We start from the raw sequence: 22927 nt of genomic DNA, 5'->3' as shown, positions 1-22927 counted from the left end.
TCCCACTTGCTCACATGGCTGGCAAGCCACTCCTATTCAGTCACATGGCCATTAAGCCATGCCCACAAAATAAGCCACACCCACAGTGTGGCAATAAAAATTTTGGCTGCCCATTACTGTGTGTGCTCATGAGTGTGGGGGATGAAATGGGTATGGGCATGAAGTGTTCGGAAACTTCAGATCGTGCAGAATGCAGCTGCGAGAGCAGTCAATGGCCTACCTAGGTATGCCCATGTTTCACCAACACTCCGCAGTCTGCATTGGTTGCCGATCAGTTTCCGGTCACAATTCAAAGTGTTGGTTATGACCTATAAAGCCCTTCATGGCACTGGACCAGAATATCTCCGAGACCGCCTGCTGCCGCACGAATCCCAACGACCGATTAGGTCCCACAGAGTGGGCCTTCTCCGGGTCCCGTCAACTAAACAATGTCGGTTGGCGGGCCCCAGGGGAAGATCCTTCTCTGTGGCGGCCCCGGCCCTCTGGAACCAACCCCCCCCCCAGAGATTAGAACTGCCCCTACTCTCCTTGCCTTTCGTAAGCTCCTTAAGACCCACCTGTGTCATCAGGCGTGGGGGAACTAAGACATCTGCCCCGGGCATATACAATTTATAAATGGTATGTGTGTATGTATGTGTGTTTAGAAAATGGGGTTTTTTAAATGTTTTTAGTAGACATTTAGATTTGTTGTAAATTGTTTTTCACTTTGTTGTGAGCCGCCCCGAGTCTGCGGGGAGGGGCGGCATACAAATCTAAATAAACATAAACATAAACATGGGCATGTGTGCATGTGGTAGCAGACATGCACACACTCTTCTGGCACGCAAACCAAAAATGGTTCGCCATCACGGCCTGTTTCAGACAAATGGTTATCTAAACTCTTCTTAAAAATCTCCAGTGATGGAGCACCCACAATTTCTGCAAGCAACTCGTTCCATGGATTAATTGGGTTGTCAAGAAATTCCTCGTTAGTTCTAAGTTGCTTCTCTCCTTGATTAGTTTCCAACTGTTGCTTTTTGTCCTGTCTTTGGAGGTACTTTGGAGGACACCTTCACCCCTTTTTCGTGGCATGCCCTCAAAGATTGGAACACTGGCTGCTATGGTGTTGCTCCTAGTCAGCAAAAATTTTTACTGCACTGTGCGTGCAGCTTTGGTTGTCTTCTGCGCATGCACAGGAAGCAAAAACGCGCTGAAATCTTGCGAGGGGACACGTGCGAGAGAGAGATTTTGGCAAATTTTTGTTTCTATGCATGCGTGGAAGCAAACAAATCATCAAAATCTCACGCTCGCGCACATCCCCGCACTAGATTTTGCTTCTGTGCTTCTGTGCAAATACAAAAAAATAAAGAAAAAAGATGGCGGTTGTTGGGTATTTTGATTATTATTAATATTATTTGTATTAGCGGAGTTCAGCTGGCTTAATTTGCAGCGGAGTTAGCATGGCAAGTAATAACACGTGGTTCAGAATCCCATTTGGTAGCAATGAATGACCACTCCTTCATAAAGATGAAAAATACAATCTTTACTTACAATTATGTTGATTCATGCAATTGATAGATTGCAGGCAGATAAGTTTATATTCCAGTCCATATTAATAACTTCTGGATGGTCCCATGTGTGAGGATGGCTTTGGATTTCATCTCACACATGTGTCCTCAGCCGAGGACAATGGAGCACACACAGAAGAAGGTAGAAGAGGTAGAAGAGCAAGAAGAAGGGGGGAGCATCTACCCTGCAGAGGTTTATATAGCCTGCAGGGTATCTGCCCCTTTTGGTCATCAAAAGGTGACACACTGGTCAGTTAATTGCGACCTGACCATAGAGATGTGTTTACAAGACAGTGCAAGCGTGTAGTAGAGTAGTTAAACCCAACAGCGGTACCCATAGAACTGGCAGCGGAATGGTCGTGCGTAAATTACGCAATCTGGCGGCCGCTACTGGCGCGCAGTCTCCTACCGCACCGGTAGCAACCCACTACTGCCCCCCACCCCTGCTTAACTTTGCAGGAAACGTTTTGTCTCTAATAATCCTAGCAGGTGGTTTAGCAGGTAGCAGGTGGATTGTTATTATTATTTTTATTTCTCTGGGTGATCTTTTGGCAGGTAGCTAAACTTGTTGTGCAAACCAAATACGCAGTGGTTTTAATAGGGATTTTTTTTTCTGCCTGTTGCAGGATTGCAAAACTACTTTGGTAATAGAGTAAGACCACAAGGAATTTATTCTCCAGGGACTTGGAACATGAAATAATTTTGTTCCCATATGCAAGTGCGATGCGAGTATAGCTAGTCCTTCGCTTAACGACAGTTCGTTTAGTGACCATTCAAATGTTTAACGCAGTGGCAGACCATCATTCCCAGTGCTACTGGAATGCGCTGGGAGCGTGCGATTGCATGCACGCCTGGGGCAGGATTCGGCTTCTGCACATGCACAGAAGCCAAATCTAACATGAGGATGTGGCGCAAGAGATTTCCCAAAAACCAGCAAGTACAGTAAGCAGTGTTCCCTCTAATTTTTTTTGGGGGGGGGCGGAAAAGTATAGTGTCTGAGCGGCAGTCCCTTCAGGACTGGGCGGCACAGAATAAATAAATAAATAAATAAATAAATAAATAAATAAATAAATAAATAAATAAATAAATAAATAAATAAATAAATAAATAAATAAATAAACAAACAAACAAACAAACAAACAAACAAACAAACAAACAAACAAACAAAAAACCCACCCTGTTTTGCCTCAGAGAATTTCAAAATAAAATACTGTACTGTGTGTCTATAACAGTGAGCTCATAATAGGGCAACTCTATCAATATCAAAATGCCACTTAAATAGTTGAGCTAGTTTCAAACTAGATTTTGATTTTCTTTCTCTCTTCCTTACTCCCATTCTTTTTCTTTCTCTTTTCCTTCCTCTCTTTTTTCTATCTGTTTCTCTCTCTTCCTCTCTTCCTCTCTCTCTCCTTCCCTCTCACTCTTTCCCTCTCGGCTTCTGGGCAGGTTTGGAAAACTCTGAGTTGATGATGATTTTCAAGTGAGCGATTGCTCACTGCTCAGCTTAGAGGGAACTATGACAGTAAGTAGACAACTGTCGCTCACTCCACTGCACCGCTTGCTTTCACCACAGTCATGTTTAGCAATGTAAATTTGGGGCTCATTTTCTGGTTGTAAGCTACACACCACCTGGTATTACATTCATCGGTTTTACGTTGTTTAGTAGAAATCTTTAGACTAACAATGCTGTTCCGCTGAGCCAAATGAGGTTGATTTGAACTTTGTAAAATCTGGACTTTGGTACGACTGTTTGCCTCAGAGGCGACAAATTTGAATTAAAAGGTTGTCCAGGCTAGAATAATCCAAACACGCATTCAGCCGAGGGTGGGCTTCAAAAATGTTAGCAAAGGGTTCTCTGCCTGGTTGCTGGGTGGATGTGGCCATGGTTGGCATGGCATAATCAGCCACCTGCACCATGGGGGGGGCGTTTTTGCCCTCCCTGGGCTGTGAAGGCTTTTATCGATCTTCCGGGAAGCCGAAAATGGCCTCCCTAGGCTCCAAAGGCCCTTCCAGGCTCCAGAAGCCTTTCCGAACTTCTGGTAGGCCCATTTTTGACCCTTCTGAGCCTCCGCACACACCTTGCACTTACCTGCATCTAAAATGGGCCAGCCAGAAGTGGGATTTTGTGGAGTTCTCCAAACTGCACAGAATCTTAGCTAGAGGTTCTCCCAAACCACTGCAAACTCCCAGTAGCCCCACCCCAGATTCAGTCTTCTCCCTTCTGTAGGGTTTTGGTCTTTCCTCTAGGTCGCTGCGTTATCCAATTGCTTCATCCCATTTCTTAACCAATTCAATAGGTCGAACACGTCTTTGTTCAGTGCCTGGTCCATTCTGCTAACACCACAACAGTGAAAAATCTGACCCACAGTCTAGAATGCAACAGCATAGATTGGGTTGGGTAATTTTTTTTTGTCACATAGTTGCACAAATTAGTTGCAACCAGCGACAGTCCACCATTCCCGGCGCTAATGGAACAGTCCAGGAGCTCGCACACGCCCGGTGCAGGGTTCACCTTCTGCGAATGTGCAGAAGCTAAATCTCGCACGAGGACACGTGCGAGAGGGATTTCTGAGAGGGGTTGCTTTCGCGCATGCACAGAAGCATAAAGACCCAAAAACAGACCAAAATAAGGTAACAGCTGCCGTGCCGCTCCGCTGTGCCGCTCCAGCCTGTCCACTCACCCCCTCGCCATTCTCCCATGTTGCTCGTGGCGGCTCCACCACATGCAGCTTCCTCACTCCACTGTGCAACCCCCCGTCCAGCCCTTACCTCGCTCCAGTACTTGCGCAATCTCCTGCAGAGGCACTGGCCTGCGCGGGGTGCAGACCGGGCAGCCCCACAACATTGCTCCCAAAGGCCATGACTCGCTTGGGGTACCATCATCACATGCGCAGAGAGATGTCTGCAGTACGGGGGAGCAGAGAGCAGGCTACGCGGCCGGAGGTTATTGCGAGTTTGGCTACCAGTTCTAAAGAACAGGTACAAACCAGCACTGGGTTTATGGCTAAGGATTCCTTGTCCATGTAACTGCCATCATTTCAATGATTAGAAGTATGGAAGAGGTAGATATATAGGCAGGGGTAGGCTGCTGCCTGTGGGGCGCAGCGGGGTAGCAAAAAGCCGGGGTGGCGCAGCAGGTAGAGTGCTGAACTGCAGGCCACTGACTTGTAGATCTGTAGGTCAGCGGTTCAAATCTCATCACCGGCTCAAGGTTGACTCAGCCTTCCATTCTTCCGAGGTGGGTAAAATGGGGACCCGGATTGTGGGGGCAATAGCCAAGCTCTGTTAAAAAGTGTTGTAAGCCGCCCTGAGTCTAAGGAGAAGGGCGGCATAAAAATTGAATAAATAAATAAAAAGGGAGCTCCACCCCAGAACACCCCAGAACACCCAATTTGCACTAAAAAATGCAGGGCGTCTTCTTTGGCCAGCCTCTGCGTTCTTCCCGAAAGTGTTTATAAACCCCAAAGCCAGCGACTCTGCTGCAAACGAAAGTGTCTAGGAAAAGTATCCGGAGATAAGATCTGGAATTAATTTTATGTGATCTGGGTTTCTGCCTCCCTCTCCTTTCCGAGTGGCTACACTATTCTATAGAACAGGGGTCTTCAAAGCTGGCTGGAGAATTCTGGGAGTTGAAATTCACAAGTCTTAAAGTTGCCAAGTTTGGGGACCCTTGCTCTAGAAAATAAAATGAATAATGCTTGAAACCTCATGTTTTGCCAGAAACCTTGATTTTGTTTGGTTGTCTGCAGGAAGGAGAGTTAAAACTTTTATGTGGAATGGAGCATTTGGGGATGTTCACTTACACTATGAAAGTAGCAAGGAACACTTTGGATTGTTGCCTTTGAGTAACTGATTATTTATTTATTTATTTATTTATTACTTAGATTTGTATGCCGCCCCTCTCCGAAGACTCGGGGCGGCTCACAACACGTGGAAACAAATCATAAATAATCTAACAAATTTAAAATTAAAAGATTTAAAAGACCCCATATACTAACAGACATACACACAAGCATACCATATATAAATTAAACATGCCCAGGGGAAGATGTTTCAGTTCCCCCATGCCTGACGGCAAAGGTGGGTTTTAAGGAGTTTACGGAAGGCAGGAAGAGTAGGGGCAGTTCTAATCTCCGGGGGGAGTTGGTTCCAGAGGGCCGGTGCCGCCACATTGTTTAGTTGACGGGACCCGGAGAAGGCCCACTCTGTGGGACCTGATCGGTCGCTGGGATTCGTGATTATCTTGTGAGTGACCATTTTAATCATGAAGGCACCTTTGTGACAATGCTCAAAATGTGCTTTCAAAATTCTAAGTGAGATGTTTCTGTCTTTTCACTGTTCTATAGCTGCTCACTTCTACGATGTGGGTGAATTCAATGACCTGCTTGTTTTGAGTATGGGTATTGTTTTGAGGTTCTTGGAAAATCCTTGGTTTGACATGATTGTCAAGCCGCTCCTTCCTGGTCACATGGCCGACAAGCAACTCCTACCTAGTCACATGACCATCAAGACACACCCACAAAATAAGCCACACCCACAGTGTGGTAGCAAAAATTTGGGTAGCTCTCCACTGCATATAGGAATTAAGCAAAAGCAGTAAATCTAGCTGACATGTGTATGGATTGTGGCTCCTGAACATGAGTTGTCACGTGTTGAGGAACTGGAAAAACAGACTCCTCACCACACCTCTTACTTATGACATATAATACCATGGCTGTATCAGATGAATCAATTCATTATACACGCTGGGATTGCTGCGACACCAAAATACACCACATCATTGGGACACAGTACACTTCCCGTGGTCAATTCTCTTACGTTCGCCCGGAAAATGTGGCAATAAAATAAATGCTTATGTTTAATGAACCGATAAATCTTTGGGATTTCAGCCTGATTAGGTTAACGTCTTCAGTGAAAACCAGTCTAAACTCAGAAATGTGGCATGTGCTTTTGAACCTTAGATGCAATCTTGGCTTACCAACAGTAAAGGGCTCCCCGTCACCAGCACTACTGGTGTGGTTTCAGTGACTGGCGCGGGCGCATGGGTGTCTGATGTGCACACATGTCAGCATGAGATTCAGCTTCTGTGTATGTGCAGGAAGTAAAATCTCATGCGAGGATGCTTGACTATGTGAGATTTCACTGATTTTTGGCAATTTGCTTCCACATAGCAAAAAAGCACCAAAAATCAGCATAATCCTGCGAGAGAACACATCCGCATGAGAGATCTCACTTCCTGCACATGCGCAGAATCTGGATCTTGTGTGGGCGCATGCATGCACACGTCACAGATGTGGTAATGTGCATCTCCATTTTTCCAACCGGGACTGTGTAGCGCAGTGTTTCCCAACCTTGGCAACTTGAAGTTATCTGGACTTCAACTCCCAGAATTCCCCAGCCAGCATTCACTGGCTGGGGAATTCTGGGAGTTGAAGTCCAAATATCTTCAAGTTGCCAAGGTTGGGAAACACTGGCGTAGCAGACCATCCATGCAACAGTCCACTCCTGCTTACGATCCACCACGGAGTCCTAAACGTCTCTTGCTAAGTGAGGCCGTTGTTAAGTGTGTCTCGCCCTGTTTTATGGCTTTTCTTGCCACAGTTGTTAAGTGAATCACTGCAGTTCTTAAGTTAGCAACACAGGTCATTGAGCAAATCTTGCTTCCATGCAGAAAGGGTGCACAAGAGGTGTTGTGGTTAGCTCTGGCCCAACTCCTGCCCCAAGGACTGTGGATGTGGGGGAGACATCCACATGCTGCAGGCCTGTTTTGCCCCCGGTGGAATCTGCTGATGAAGGCTCCTCTGACCAAGAAGACATGAGTGACAGGGAGGAGGAGAGTGTGGCAGACAGCTCAGAAGGAGATCAATTATCTAGCTCCTCCTTGGATTCAGAACAAGAGTTAATGATACAGCCACGCATGCGGAGAGCCATGCATAGGCAACAACAACTGAGAGATTATTATCAAAGAAAATGAGGCCACCTGTCGTTGGGTGGGGCTGTGGTAATTAGTGAGGCTGCTATAAATAGCAGCCTGTGGGTTTGGCCATTGTGGAGGATTATCTGATTGTTGTGTTTCCTGACTGCTTTACTGACTTGGACTTTTTGTGTGCTGATTTTTCCCCGCTTTGAAACTAAACCAGAGCAAAGTGTGTTTCACTTTGTGAAAGAAGGAGTGTGAATTACCTCACAGCTGCAAGCTAAGTATCACAGAACTGATAAGGGACTTGTATAAATTACCAGTTTGTTTGGAGACAAGTGCTCTTTGCTATACCAAAAGAGGGCTTAGTTTAAGTGAATTTTCATTCTAAAGAACATTGTTTTGAATTTTCAAACATGTGTGTGTCTGAAATTTGTACCTGTGAACTTTTGGGAGGATTCTACCAGAGAGCCCGACAGAACAAAGAGCATTGTGTAATGCACACAACCCCATCCTAAGTATAAGTCAGTCTGTTGGAACATCCATCATAAATACGAGGTGGTTGCCAAGTGTCCAAATTTTGATCACATAACCCCAAGTGGTTGTAAGTGTGAAAATGACCCCCCCTCCAAAAAAATCACTTTTTCAATGCCGTTGTAACTTTAACTGCCATTGTAACTGCCATTTTAACTAAACGAACAGTTTTAAGGGGAGACTACCAGCATGGCAATCAAGACCAGGGAGTGAAATACTCAGTGGGGTGTTTAAAACATCACACAACATCACAAAATAAAAAATTAGGCATCCGGTTATTCAAAGCATATCTTTGAATTCCCTCAGTTTAGAAACCTTCAAACTGGTTAAAATGATATAAATCTTTGTGTGGGTTTTTGTTTTGTTTTGTTTTGTTTGACATTTACTTTCTATTTAATCTTTATTGAGTTTTTAGTTATAAACAAACTACATATAAATATGTATAAACTACATATAAACTACATATAAACAAAAATACATGAAATATAAACAGATGATGTAAATACTAGCCACTTTTGCAACTACTGTATTTCATTTCCAGATATACTTACACTTCACAATATTACTTAGAACATAAGAAGAGCCATGCTGAATCGAGTCCAGCATTCTGTGTCCCACAGTGGCCCACCAATTGTCCATGGGGATCTTGAGTAGAAAGAGAAGGCAAAACCCTCCCTTTCCCTTGACCCCCAACAAATGGTACTCAATGGAATCCTGCCTGCCTCAACCAAAATAGAAGCGGCACATGGACGTCAGTTTCAATAACCACCGATACTCTTGGCATCCATGAATCTGTCTAATCCTGCCTTAAAGCTATCAAGGCTGACAGCTGTCATGACCTCTTCTGGAAGGGAATTCCATAAACCAATGACCCTCTGGGTGAAGAAATATTTCCCTTGATTTGTCCTCACTTTCTTACCTATGAGCTTTAGGGAGTGCCCCCTTGTCGTAGTATCGTATGATAGAGAAAATAATTTTCTCTATCCACCTTTTCTATCCCATGCATGATTTTACACACTTCGATCAAGTCACCCCTTAAATGCTGTCTTTCAGGGCTGAAGAGACCAAGGCGTTGCAACATGGTTTCATAAGGGAGGTGCTCCATTTTCTTCTTCTTCTAACTTTACATATATGTAGACGTACACACATATATCTATACTTCTCTATCCTACATCTATATTATTTACTAGTTTCTTTACATTTGTTGATCACATTTTAACAATTTTCCCCCTGTTTATTTAACTTGTTTGTATTATATAGTGATGTGCCGGTGTCTGGAAGCTGCTAGGGTCTGGATGGGTGTCAACAGGCTCAAACTCAATCCTGACAAGACGGAGTGGCTGTGGGTTTTGCCTCCTAAGGACAATTCCATCTGTCCGTCCATTATCCTGGGGGGGGGGGGATTATTTCCACAGCTAACTTTAGAACACCATATTTCGGCTGTGGTGAGGAGGGCGTTTGCCCAGGTTCGCCTGGTGCACCAGTTGCGGCCCTATTTGGACGGGGAGTCACTCATGTCCGCATCACCTCAAGGTTTGACTACTGCAACGCTCTCTACATGAGGCTGCCTCTGAAGAGTGTTTGGAAACTTCAGATCATGCAAAATGCAGCCACGAGAGCAATCATGGGCCTCCCCAGATACGCCCACGTTTTGTCATCACTCCGCGGCCTGCACTGGTTGCCGATTAGTTTCCGGACACAATTCAAAGTGTTGGTAATGACCTATAAAGCCCTACATGGCATTGGACCAGAATACCTACGGGACCGCCTTCTGCCGCATGAATCCCAGTGGCTGATTAGGCCCCACAGAGTTGGCCTTCTCCGGGACTAAACAATGTCGTCTGGCGGGACCCAGGGGAAGAGCCTTCTCTGTGGTGGCCCCGGCCCTCTGGAATCAAATCCCTCCGGAGATTCGAACTGCCCCCACCCTCCTCGCCTTCCGCCGGACTCTAAAGACCTATTTATGTCGCCAGACATGAGGTAATTGATGTATCCCCTTTTTGGCTAGTAAGATTTATGTGTGGTTATGATTGGGTAGTATTGACTTTTTAAATGATAGTGGGTTTTTAGCTATAGTTTTAATTATTGGATTTGTACTGCATTGTTTATTGTTGTTGTGAGCCACCCCGAGTCTTCAGAGAGAGGCGGCATACAAATCTAATAAATTATTATTATTATTATTATTATTATTATTATTATTATTATTATTATCATCATCTCTTCTAATTTCTAGTCACTTGTAAAAGTTTTCACATACGGTAAAAAATATCTCTTTCTTGTTTCTCTTCCTTTCTTGCAATTCATAAGTAAGCCTGTCATTTCAGCACAATCCATTATTTTATTAATTTATTATCTGATGGGAGGTTTTTTTAATAATTTGTTTTTGTTTTATTCAGAGAATTAAGGTAAAATGCACATTCTCCCCCCCCCCCAAAAAAAGAGAGAAATTTCATAAAAACAAAACAAAGATAGACTAAACAATAAAACAAAACAAAAAATGTGCTTGTATCTTTGGAAGTATTTTTTTTTTTTGCACCTGTTCCTAAATATTTTGAAATCAGGGTTGCAGGTAGTGCAAATGTTTTACGTTCTCAGAAAAAAAAAGTCCCTTAAGTAACTATGAAATATTGCCATTGTGGATTTCTTAATATGTGCATAGGTGGTGCAACAATGCTTAGTAGGACAGCCAAGATCATTGTTTCCCATGTCTAGGGTTTTCTTGCGTGGACTTTGCAAGCTGCTAAGATGTATTGAACACGAAGAATCAGGTGGAAAGATTTGGCATTAAAAGGTACCATTTGAGGTTGTCATTTAAAATGCTGTTCGTTTATTTGTTCATTTGTTCAGCTTTTGTTAAAGGCGAGGAGGGCGGGGGCAGTGTGGGAGCTGATTCCAGAGGGCCGGGGCCCCCACAGAGAAGGCTCTTCCACTAGGCCCCGCCAAGCGACATTGTCTAGTTCAGTGATTTTCAACCTTTTTTGAGCCGCGGCACATTTTTTACATTTACGAAACCCTGGGGCACATTGAGTGGGGCGGGGGGGGGGGGCTAAAAAAAGTTTGGACAAAATTTTTCTCTTCCTCCCTTTCGCTCTATTTCTCTCTCCCTCTTTCTCTCCCTTCCTTCCTCTTTCTTTTTCTCTCTCCATCCCTCTTTCTTTCTCTTCCTTCCTTCCTCTCTTTTTTGCTCTCTTTCTCTATCCCTCCCTCCCTCTATGTCTTTCTCTCTCTCTCTCCTTCCCTCCCTCTCTTTCTCTCTCTCTCTTGCTTTCTTTCTCTCTCTCTCTCTTGCTTTCTTTCTCTCTCTGAGCTTCGCGGCACACCTGACCATGTCTCACAGCACACTAGTGTGCCACGGCACACTGGTTGAAAAACACTGGTCTAGTTAACGGGATCTGGAGAAGGCGGACTCTGTGGGACCTGATCGGTCACTGGGACTCATACAGCAGAAGGCGGTCCCACAAGCAATCTGCCCCGATGCCATGTAGGGCTTTATAGGTCATTACCAACACTTTGAATTGTGTCCGGAAACCAATCGGCCGCCAATGCAGTCTGTACAACTGTAACTTGTTGCTTGTATCCTTAAGATTGTTTCCTCGTTGCTTATTTGACTCCTATGACAATCAAATGTCTCTTTTCTTTTATGTACACTGAGAGCATATGCACCAAGACAATCACACATGTCCAATCATACATGGTCAATTAATTCTATTCTATTCTCTAGTCTGTTTTCTATTTTATTCTATTTTCTAATTCTATTTTCTATATTTTCTATTCTATTTTATTTTCTATTCTATTTCTAATTAGATTAGATTTAGATTAGATTTATTGGATTTATATGCCGCCCCTCTCCGAAAACTCGGGGCGGCTCACAACAATAATAAAAAAACAGTACACAATAACAAATCCAATGCCCACCAATCTAATTACAATTTAATATTAGTAATTTCATAAAATAATCCCAATATATATAAAAAACAGGCACACAGTCAATCAATCAACAAAACAGCATGGGCAAGGAGGAGGCTCTTCCCCTGGGTCCCGCCAGACCAGTGTTTCCCAACCTTTTTTGAGCCGCGGCACATTATTCATATTTTCAAAATCCTGGAAAACACTGAAAGGGGGGGGGGCGGGGCGGGGGGGCGGGCTAAAGAAAAGTTTGGACAAAAAAACCCTCTCTCTTCCTCCCTTTCGCTCTATTTCTCCCTCTTTCTCTTTTCCTTCCTTCCCTTCTTTCTCTCTCTCCATCCCTCTTTCTTTCTTCCTCTTTTTTGCTCTTTCTCTCTCCCTCCTTCCCTTCCTCTATGTCTTTCTCTCTCCCTTGCTCTCTCTCTCTCTCTGTCTCTCTTGCTATCTTTCTTGCTTTTTTCTCTCTCTCTTGCTCTCTCTCTCTTTCACTGTCTTGCTATATGTCTTTCTTTCTCTTTGCCTCTCTTGCTATCTCTCTTTCTTTCTCTCTTTCTCTCTCTCTGTCTCTCTTGCTATGTCTCTCTTTCTTTCTCTTTCTCTCTCTCTCTGTGCCTCTCTTGCTAAGTCTCTCTTTTTCTCTTGCTATGTCTCTCTTTCTTTTTCTCTCTCTGCCTTTCTTGCTATGTCTCTCTTTCTCTCTATTTCTCTATCTCTCTTTCTCTGCCTCTCTTTCTTGCTCTGTCTCTTTCTCTGCCTCTCTTGCTATGTCTCCCTTTCTCTCTCTCTCTGCCTCTCTTATATGTCGGTTGACAGCTGCGAGCGGGAGCCCCAGGACGGAAGTACCGGCAGCGCCCCGCCCAGCTGGAGCTTCTTTGGCGTCGACGGCAAGTGTCCTTTGTGGCCCGGCGGGAGGGCACTGGCGATGGGAGCGGGGTGGGGGGTTTGGCCACAGCGGCCGCAGGCAGTCGCGGGGAGATGGCGGCGGCAAGAGGGAGCGCTCTCTCTCTCTCAGCTGACTGCAAGCGGGAGCCCTGACGGCGGCAGCTGGACATGCTGCTGGACATCGTATATGCCAGGCCCGCAGCGCCAGCATGTACGACTTCCAGCAGCACGTCCAACCGCCACCGTCAGGGCTCCCGCTTGCAGTCAGCTGAGAGAGAGAGAGCGCTCCCTCTCGCCGCCATCTCCCCGCGACTGCCTGCGGCCGCTGTGGCCAAACCCCCCACCCCGCTCCCATCGCCAGTGCCCTCCCGCCGGGCCACAAAGGACACTTGCCGTCGACGCCAAAGAAGCTCCAGCTGGGCGGGGCGCTGCCGGTACTTCCGTCCTGGGGCTCCCGCTCGCAGCTGTCAACCGGCTCCTGCTCGATGCCGCGGTTTTCGGCGCTCTCCTGCTGGGCCCCAAAGAAGGAAGGCGGGAAAAAGGCGCGAAGAATGGAGCTCTCCTTCTTCCTGCCTTCCTTCTTTGGGGCCCAGCAGGAGAGCGCCGAAAACCGCGGCATCGAGCAGGAGCCGGGGGACAGCTGCGAGCGGGAGCCCCAGGACGGAAGTACTGGCAGCGCCCCGCCCAGCTGGAGCTTGGTGGCACACCTGGCCATGTCTCGCGGCACACTAGTGTGCCGCGGCACACCGGTTGGGAAACGCTGCGCCAGACGACATTGTTTAGTCGACGGGACCCAAAGAAGGCCGACTCTGTGGGACCTAACCGGTCGCTGGGATTCATGCGGCAGGAGGCGGTCCCGAAGATATTCTGGTCCGGTGCCATGAAGGGCTTTATAGGTCATAACCAACACTTTGAATTGTGACCGGAAACTGATCGGCAACCAATGCAGACTGCGGAGTGTTGGAGTAATATGGGCATACTTAGAGAAGCCCATAATTGCTCTCGCAGCTGCATTCTGCACGATCTGAAGTTTCCGAACACTTTTCAAAGGTAGCCCCATGTAGAGAGCGTTACAGTAGTCGAGCCTCGAGGTGATGAGGGCATGAGTGACTGTGAGCAGTGACTCCTGGTCCAAATAGGGCCGCAGCTTGCGCACCAAGCGAACCTGGGCAAACGCCCCGCTCGCCACAGCTGAAAGGTGTTTCTCTAATGTGAGCTGTGGATCGAGGAGGACGCCCAAGTTGCGGACCCTCTCTGAGGGGGTCAATAATTCCCCCCCCCAGGGTGATGGACGGACAGATAGAATTGTCCTTGGGAGGCAAAACCCACAGCCACCCCATCTTGTCTGGGTTGAGTTTGAGTTTGTTGACACCCATCCAGGCCCCAACAGCCTCCAGGCACCGGCACATCACTTCCACTGCTTCGTTGACTGGACATAATTCTCTTCTATTTTCTCTTATCTTCTATATTCTATTCTATTCTCTATTCTATTTTCTATTCTATTCTCTATTCTATTCTATTTTCTAATTCAATTCTATTTTCTATTCTCTTCCATTTTATCTTCTATTTTCCATTCCACTCTATTCCATTTTCTATTATATTCTATTTTATGTTCTATTTTTTATTCTATTCTCTATTCTATTCTATTTTCTATTCAATTCTATATTCTATCTTATTCTATTTTCTATTATATTATATTCTATTTTCTATTCTATTATTTTTGGTGTGGTTTTTTTGCGCCCGCTGCAGCTTTGCCTCACAGGGCGGGCGTGTGCCGGGGCCTCTCCCTCGTGTGTGTGGTGTGTCTGTGTGTTTGTGTGTGTGTGTTTGCGTGCCCCATTCCAGGTGCGGCTTGACAAGCAGCGGGGCGGGGGAGGCAGCCAAGGCAGGGAGGGAAGGAAGGAAGGAAAGGCCGGGAGGGGAGGAGGAGGAGGGCCGGCAGCGCGGGCAGCGCCAGCTGGAAGGGCCAGTTTGGCAGCCGGGGCGGCTCCTCTTTTTCCCTCAGCCGGTCGGCGGCTGCAGGCGGGGCGGGGAGGTGGTGGGGGCGCGGTGTAATTAAGCCGCCGGCTTGTGGGCGCAGCAGGCCGCAACGGCGAGGCCCGGCCCGCCCTCGCCCGGCGGGGCCTCCTCCAGCCGCGCCCCGACCCCTGGCTGAGGCGCGGAAGCCTCGCCTCAGAGCCAGCCGGGGGAGACGCCCTGCCCGCCCGGCTGAGGGATGAGGCGCGCCCCTCCCTGACCCGGCCTCGCCTCGCCTGGCCGCCTCTCTCTCTCTCTCTCTCTCTCTCTCTCTCCCTTCTCCGCCCTCTTAGTTACCCCGCAGGCCCAGCCAGCCGCGCCGGCGTCATGTGACAGCGCTGCCTAGTGCCAGGAGCCCGGCTTGGGAAAGGGAGAAGGGGGGATTACAAAAAAAAAAGAGAGAAGGAGGAGGAGGAGAAGAAGAGGCCGAGCCGGAGGAAAAGAGAGAGAAAAGGGGGGGGGGAGAAAATATTTGCCCGGGCTCTACCCTACCACCACCAGCGCACCCGGCCGGCCCCCGGGACCGACTTTCGGAGGTTTGGGTGGCTTTTGACAAGTCCAAGTAAGTCCTGCCGAGGAGGAGGAAGGGGGAAAAAAGGGGCAGAGATGCGAAGGAGGCGCAATGGGGATCTTGGAAAGGGGTCTTGGAGGAGGAGGAGGAAAGGGGGATGGCGAGGAAGGCGCAACGTGTGTGTTAAAAAGGAGCGAAGGGGTCTTGAAGGGCTTGGGAAGAAGAAGAGGAAGAGGAGGAGGAAGGGTGATTGCGAAGAAAGCTCAATGTGTCTCTTAAAAAGGAGCGAGGGGTTTTGGAGGGCTTGGGAGGAAGAGGAGGAGGAGGAAGGGTGATTGCGAGGAAGGCGCAACGTGTGTGTTAAAAAGGAGCGAGGGGGGTCTTGGAGGTCTTGGGAGGAAGAAGAGGAGGAGGAAGGGTGATTGCGAAGAAAGCTCAATTTGTCTCTTTAAAAGGAGCGAAGGGTTTTGGAGGGGTTGAGAGGAAGAGGAGGGGGAGGAAGGGGGTCGTGAAGAAGGCGCAACGTGTGCGTTAAAAAGAAGCGAGGGGGTCTTGGAAGGCTTGGGAAGAAGAAGAGGAAGAGGAGGAGGAAGGGTGATTGCGAAGACGGCTCAATATGTCTCTTAAAAAGGAGCGAGGGGTTTTGGAGGGGTTGGGAGGAAGAGCAGGATGAGGAAGGGTGATTGCGAGGAAGGCGCAACGTGTGTGTTAAAAAGGAGCGAGGGATCTTGGAAGGCTTGGGAAGAAGAGGAGGAAGAGGCAGGGGTGCGAAGAAGGTGCAAAAAGGAGCAAGGGGTCTTGGGAGGAGGAGGAGGAAGGGGGTTGCGAGGAAGGCGCAACGGGTCTGTTAAAAAGGAGCGAGGGGTCTTGGAGCGCTTGAGAGGAGGAGGAAGGACGATTGCGAAGAAGGCTGAACGTGTCTCTTAAAAAGGAGCGAGGGGTTTTGGAGGGGTTGAGAGGAGGAAGAAGAAGAAGAAGAAGGGATTGCGAAGGAGGCGCAACGCGCCTGTTGGGGATCTTGGAAAGGGGTCTTGGAGGGCTTGGGAGGAGGAGGAGGAAAGGGCAATTGCGAGGAAGGCTCAATGTGTCTCTTAAAAAGGAGCAGGGGGTCTTGGAGGGCTTGGGAAGAGGGGGAGGAGGGGAAAGAAAGGGAAATTGCGAAGGAGGCGCAACGGATCTGTTAAAGAGGAGTACTTGGGAAGAAGGAACGGGACGACTGCGAGGAAGGCTTAACGTGTGTGTGAAAAAGGAGCAAGGGGTCTTGGAGCGCTTAGGAGGAGGAGGAGGATGGGGCTTGCGAGGAAGGTTCAACGCGTCTCTTTAAAAGGAGCCTTGGAGCTCTTGAGAGGAGGAGGAGGAAGAAAGGGGGATTGCGAGGAAGGCGCAACGTGTGAGTTAAAAGGCGAAAGGGGTCTTGGAGGGCTTTGGAAGAGGAGGAGGTTGCGAAGGAGGCGCAACGAATCTGTTACAAAAAGAGCAAGGGATCTTGGAGCGCTTGGGAGGAGGAAGAGGAGCAGGAAGAAGACAGGGGGATTGCGTGGAAGGCTTCACGGATCTGTTACAAAAAGAGCAAGGGATCTTGGAGCGCTTGGGAGGAGGAAGAGGAGCAGGAAGAAGACAGGGGGATTGCGTGGAAGGCTCAACGCGCCTCTAAAAAGAAGCAAGGGGTCTTGGAGCGCTTGGGAGGAAGAGGAGGAGAGGAGGAAGAAAAAGACGGGGTGGGGGTTGCGAGGAAGGCTCAACGCGTCTGTTGAACGGAGCAAGAGGGTCTCGGAGAGCTCGCGAAGAAGAGGAGGAAGGGGAAGAAGAGGAGTTGCGAGGCAAGGCTCAACTTCTCGATTGCCAAGACCAGGGGGGTCTTGGAGTGCTCGTGAGGAAGATGAAGGGGGGGGGAGGAAGGCTCTCCGAGGAAGGCGCAACGCGTCTGTTAAAAGGAAGGAGCAAGGGGTGTTTGGAGCGCCCGGGCGGTGGAGAGAGAAGAAGGAGAGAGAAAGCGGCTCTTTATCGACGTGGCGGCCCGGGACAAAAGTGCCTCGTTGCTTGGGTGCAAATCTTGGCAGCTGCAAGGCAAGAGAGAGGGAGAGAAGGGGAGAAAGAGAAGGGGGAGGGAGAGAGGGGGGAGGGAGGAAGAGGGAGAGAGAGAAGGGGGAGGGAGAGAGAAGGGGAGAGGGAGAGAGGGAGAGAGAAAAGGAGGGAGAGAGAGAAGGAGGGAGGGAGAGATGGAGAAAGAGAAGGAAGGAGGGAGGAAAAGACAGAGAGCTTTCCCACTAGGCACCCCCACCCCAGAGGCGGTGGAGTGGGGGAAGGGGGCTTAGTGGGAGGTCTTGGGGGGGGGGACCAGCAGCCTTTTGCCCCTTCAGATCCTGGGCTACATGGCAATTCCCAGGGATTTCCTCATCTGCAATTGGCTGGGAGGAAATGGGGAGGGGAGACAGAGAAAGATAATAATAACAACAACAGAGTTGGAAGGGACCTTGGAGGTCTTCTAGCCCAACCCTCTGCTTAGGCAGGAAATGTTGTTTTTAGAGTTCGGGAAGTCTCCTTTGTATCCACTTCCCCCACACACGCCTTTGTGTGTGTATGTGTGTGTGTCTTGAATCCTGGTAAGGGTAAGGGGATACAGTATATGTATGTATGTGTATATATGGTGATTTTAATACTCTGATGAAGTCAGTAGTGATTGACGAAAGCTCAGTAACTTTTCAGTAGTTTTAAATAAATTTTAAATGTTCCAGAGATCAGGATGGCTATTGCCTCTTCATATGTGTGTGTCTGTATGTTTGTGTGTGTGTATAGTCTCCTTTAATTTTAAAATTCAGCAAAAACATGTGATATATATATATATATATATATATATGTATGTACAGTATATATGTATGTATGTACATGTATATGTATACACACATACATGTGTGTGGGTGTTTATGCATAAATGCATGTATGTTTTCTGTTGAAATCCCAGTAACGGTATGGCTAGCTGATAAGAGCAAAATAGCTTGAAATAAATCTATACTGGTCTCCCTTCCTTTTTATTATCAGCAAAAATATGTTTTGCACACACATGTGTATGTGTGTAATAATATACATATTGATATACATATACACACATACATATAGGTCTTGGCATATTTGGGTTTTTTTCCCTGTGTAAGATTGAGTTGTGTGTGTGTGTGTGTGTGTGTGTGTATAGATAGATAGAAAGAGAGAGAAAGAGATACACTGGATTGGACCGTTTGATCCCCCTCCCCATTTTTGGGGTGGGGGAGAGGAAGAGTCTTTTGTCTGTGCTTGCCCCCAACCCACCTCCATGGGTGACTTGCTTTCTTCACACACAACAATGACCCTTTTCAATTCCCAGACCCAGAAACAACTTGGGGGAAATCCATTTAAATCCTTGGGCCGGGCATCGGTTCCTGCGATTGTTTTGAATTTGCCCAGGGTCCTTCTTAAATAAGGAGGTCAGATGATAGGGAAGGTGGCAATGTGAAACGCCTATTCTTTTAAAAAAATTATCTACTTGAAAAATGTATTTGCCATTCGTCTTAACTTGAACAGGCTCTTAAAAGATTTCTATAGAATATGTGTTTTCATAAACGTATGTTTTGACATGGATATACTGTGTTGTGGTCTTAACATTCCTCCCGGTTTTTAAAGCGTGCGCGCGCACACTGCGTGTACACAAACACCTTTATTTATGGGCACCTGTATTGATTTGTATTAAAATGGCAATAATACTATTTACATAACACCCCTAGAAATGCCAGTAAACAGTATGACTTTTAAACCTAATTGGAAGAGACATCAATATTTGACTTGTGTGTGGTGGTGTTGTTATTGTTGTTTTTCCTCTCCAAATATTGTGTTTAAGAAAAGTGTAATACTGCATACAGTACAGTATTTGGAAGGCTTGCAAAAGGCAGACTTTGTAGCGAGGTGCTATCCTTTGAACATAACTCAGAATCCCACTTCTCCAATAAATTAATCATTTCCAGGTGACAAAACTTTGTTCTTGATACCAGCCTTTGTGTCAAGCAGGGGAAATTCACTCTTAAAATTGTTGTTATCGTTTTAAGTTCTTTTCGCCTTGCTGAAAATGCCGTAGTTTACACTGGGCTCAGGTGCTTTTATTTTTTTCCCCAGTTTCTGGGAAAATGTAAACTTTGTATTGAAGCCATTAGCACATTGAGTCACAGTTTTAACTCTGCAAACTTTTCTTCTGCTGTCATAAAGATTTCGGCATCTTTGAGTACCGATAGTTTTCAAAACTTGCTGAAAGGTTTCACCGATTCTTAACCACAAACCTGATCAGAACTAGGTTCTATCAATCTATTGTTACTACTGTATTTAGGCTGAAGGCAACGATATATTTTGTGTGTGCTTGTGTGGCACTAAAGCTTCGCTTGACAGCATTAAGTGGCACACAATACGCAAAATATACAATCACCCAAGGGCTTGCCGAAAGTTGAACCAGCATGTTCAGACTTCTAACTTTGGCTTTTCATGGACGCTATACTGATAAACTTGAGGTGAAAATAAACTCAGAGAATAAGAGCGATTAATAAAGAAAGAGAGCTTATTCTTCAAGCCGTACTCCTTTCTTTTTTTACAAGTAGTCAGAACTAACACTGTGGCCGCTTATGTAAAGAAAAGTCTGTTTTCTTTTCCTGTCTAGATATTCTGCCCCAAATCCTCCCACCCTTCTTAGTTATAATAAACTAGGGCCACTGTTGTTCAGGTTAAAGATAGTGTAATCTGCAGAGCAATGGGTTAGGGGGGGAAAAAACTAGAATATTTCTTGTAGGGGTGGGTAAAAAGAGGCAAACACATTATTCAAAGATTACAGTGCTGTGCGTGTATTTACTTTGGCGTAAGCTGCATTTAGCCCATTTTTGACTCTGTTCCAAATAAGTGTGTATTGTATGGGACTGCTGGAGGCCCAGCATTTGTCCTTGTTATTATTAATTTGAGAGTTGGAGCCACCTAAATCTAAGATGTTTTCCACTTCTGAGTGGCTGAGAAAATGTAGACTTCGCTTTGTAGTCTGTGGCGGTGGAGGCTCGGGGTTTGAAAACTTTGCTTCTGTCATCTGGTGTCACGTTAAGCTAAGAAGAAAAGTTGTGTGCGGTTGTGCTTAAGGGCGTGAGGGTTAAACAACAGCCTTGTAAAAACAATGCCAAGTGTAAACAGCACTTTTTTAAAAAGAGCTCCGGTGTCCACATCTATCATAAGACATCTATGATTTATTGTGGCAGAAGTTTACCGAACATCAAGTGAATTTAGAAGTGGCATTTGCTCCTAAACGGTGGTTAATCCTCTTATTATGCTTTGTTTGAACAGAGCTGGATTCGTAACTAGTGCATGTTTGATTGCAACCGTTCGTTTAATGACCATTTGAAGTTACAACGGCGTTGGCAAGGGGGAAAAAAACCAACGATTTATAGAAACATAGAATATTGACGGCAGTAAAAGACCTCATGGTCCATCTAATCTGCCCTTATACTGTTTCCGGTATTTTATCTTAGGATGGATCTATGTTTATCCTAGGCATGTTTAAATTCAGTTATTGTGGATTTACCAACCACGTCTGCTGAAAGTTTGTTCCAAGCGTCTACCACTCTTTCAGTCAAATAATATTTTCTCACGTTGCTTCTGATCTTTCCCCCAACTAACCTCAGATTGTGCCCCCTTGTTCTTGTGTTCACTTTCCTATTAAAAACACTTCCCTCCTGGACCTTATTTAACCCTTTAATATATTTAAATGTTTCGATCATGTCCCCCCTTTCCCTTCTGTCCTCCAGACTATACAGATTGAGTTCATGAAGTCTTTCCTGATAAATTTTATGCTGAAGACCTTCCACCATTTTTGTAGCCCGTCTTTGGACCCGTTCAATTTGATCAATATCTCCTTGTAGGTGAGGTCTTCAGAACTGAATACAGTATTCCAAATGTGGTCTCACCAGTGCTCTATACAGTGAGATCACAATCTCCCTCTTCCTGCTTGTTATATCTCTAGCTATGCAGCCAAGCATTCCACTTGCTTTATGGCTATTTTTCAGTAAATCAAAATTCGGACGCTTGGCGACCTAGTTCATATTTAGGACCGATGATGTGTGTCTGGCATCAAGGGATTCCTTTTGGTGACAAGCAAAATTGATGGGAAAGCCAGATTCGCTGAACGACCGGGGTTTGCTAACTTATCCACTTGCAGTGATTCACTTAACAACCGTGACAAGAAAGGTCGCAATACGGAGCAAAGTTTACTTGGCAAATATCTTGATTAACGACGAAAAAGTTTGAGTTCATTTATTAAGTCAAGGAGGACTAATCTGTATTTGAGTTACGGCTTATTTCAAACAAACAAACAAACTGAGAGGAAATAGGGTTTAATTGGTTCTCGCAAACCTCTGTGAATCAGATCCAATAAAGCTTCCAGATTTTCTCAAACACAACTTTAGAAAAAGGGAGAGAAGATGGATCAATATGTCATATCACTGCGCGGCTATCGCTAAACCATGTAACTCATTTACATTATAAGGAAAAGCATATCTTCATGTTTAAAGATTGTTTCTGGTGTTTATCTCCCCTCCCTCCTGAAGAATGTATCTCAGATGTTGATATAAATGTAAATTTTGGCTGATTTCCCCGCAAGCATCATCGTATCTGTTTGATACACCATTAGATCCCAGATCTATAAGCCCCATCTAGTTTATGAAACTAGACATTTTCTAGTGTGAAAATGTCCAGAGATTGACAGTAGTAAACTCTTGTTATCTTGCAGCTATTTTTTTTTAATTTGTTTGTTTGTTTATCTGCCTATCTGTCTATCTGTCTGTGTATCTACTTCCATCCATCCATCCATCCATCTCTCTCTCTCTCTATCTTTCTGTCTGTCTGTCTGTCTATCTATCTATCTATCTATCTGTTTATCTATCTGTCTATTTGTCTGTCTATCTGTTTGTCTGTCTATCTATCTGTCTGTCTATCTATCTGTCTGTCTATCTATCTATTCGATTTTTGTGCCGCCCACTCCCTAGCGACTGGTCGGCTTACATTACATTACATTTAATTACGTAAAATAACACTGGCGTCTCATGGTGGCGTTGCCTATTTATACTCCATAATACCATATACTGTACTTTAATTGTGGCGTTATCTCCAGAGAACAGAGAATCTGTTATTGAACCAATTTTCATGAATTAAATGCAATAAGGTAGGCAGAGACGGGACAGACAATTGTCTGAAATGACATAGCAGGGGGGTTGGACTAGAAGACCTCTAAGGTCCCTTCCAACCCTGACGTTCTGTCAGCCTAAAACAGCGCTCTTTTTAAAATTATTGTTATTATTTGTAAACAGAACCAAAATCAAACTCTGCATTCCGACAGCATCAACGAGGTTCGTTCATTATTTTAGATTTTTTTTAAAAAAAAATTATTTAGAGTCACTTGAATATTTTGAGCGGCTCAATGCATAGTGGAGAAGTACATCCATTGAGGTGGCATTGTCTCCTGTAGATACTCTACCCTGGTGATGGCGAACCTACGGCATGGGTGCCACAGGTGGCACACAGAGCCATATCTGCTGGCATGCGAGCCGTTGCCTAGCTCACCTCCAA

General features: G+C 45.9%; 1 protein-coding gene across 5 annotated transcripts in view; it reads left to right on the top strand.

The window, feature by feature from the left end:
- The window catches only part of KLF3 (KLF transcription factor 3), a 150524-nt gene that overhangs the window by 82416 nt on the left and 45181 nt on the right, over nt 1-22927 (top strand). Inside the window, exon 1 of one of the 5 annotated variants that reach the window (XM_070757088.1) lies at nt 14670-15364. The exons of 3 other annotated variants lie outside the window; for them this stretch is intronic. The gene's annotated coding sequence lies outside the window, so the exon portion shown is untranslated. Of the gene's footprint in view, nt 1-14669; nt 15365-16500; nt 16704-22927 lie in introns of those variants that run through there. One more of the 5 variants, XM_070757092.1, reaches the window with a different exon arrangement.

Source organism: Erythrolamprus reginae, chromosome 7 (genome assembly GCF_031021105.1).
Source record: "Erythrolamprus reginae isolate rEryReg1 chromosome 7, rEryReg1.hap1, whole genome shotgun sequence".
NCBI classification, from domain to species: domain Eukaryota; kingdom Metazoa; phylum Chordata; class Lepidosauria; order Squamata; family Dipsadidae; genus Erythrolamprus; species Erythrolamprus reginae.
This window is presented reverse-complemented; position numbering and strand designations above follow the sequence as displayed.